Source organism: Pseudomyrmex gracilis, unplaced genomic scaffold, assembly GCF_002006095.1.
Source record: "Pseudomyrmex gracilis isolate BER0280 unplaced genomic scaffold, ASM200609v1 scaffold_479, whole genome shotgun sequence".
Lineage (NCBI taxonomy): Eukaryota > Metazoa > Arthropoda > Insecta > Hymenoptera > Formicidae > Pseudomyrmex > Pseudomyrmex gracilis.
The window spans coordinates 2,685-2,969 of record NW_018021063.1 but is presented as its reverse complement, the minus strand read 5'-3'; positions in this window follow the sequence as shown (position 1 = coordinate 2,969).

The window sequence follows — 285 nt, the reverse complement described above, 5'->3', positions numbered from 1 at the left end:
CTTATAGCTATAGCTATAGCTAATACTGCCAGCCGCGAGAAGCGTACCTCGTCGCTAGCCTGTTTCTCGCACGTGGCTCATATGTTCCTTCTCTCTTCCTTCTTTGCTCTCTCTCTCTTTCTCATACACTGCCGGTACTGAAAATCTATAGCACATTTAATATAAAGTATAGATTTGTAGTACTATCTAGTAGATAGCAGTGAATATCGGAACGCAGCCTATTAATAAATCTGAAAATAACATGATAAAATAATAAATTGAACATATAAAATATATAAAATAATA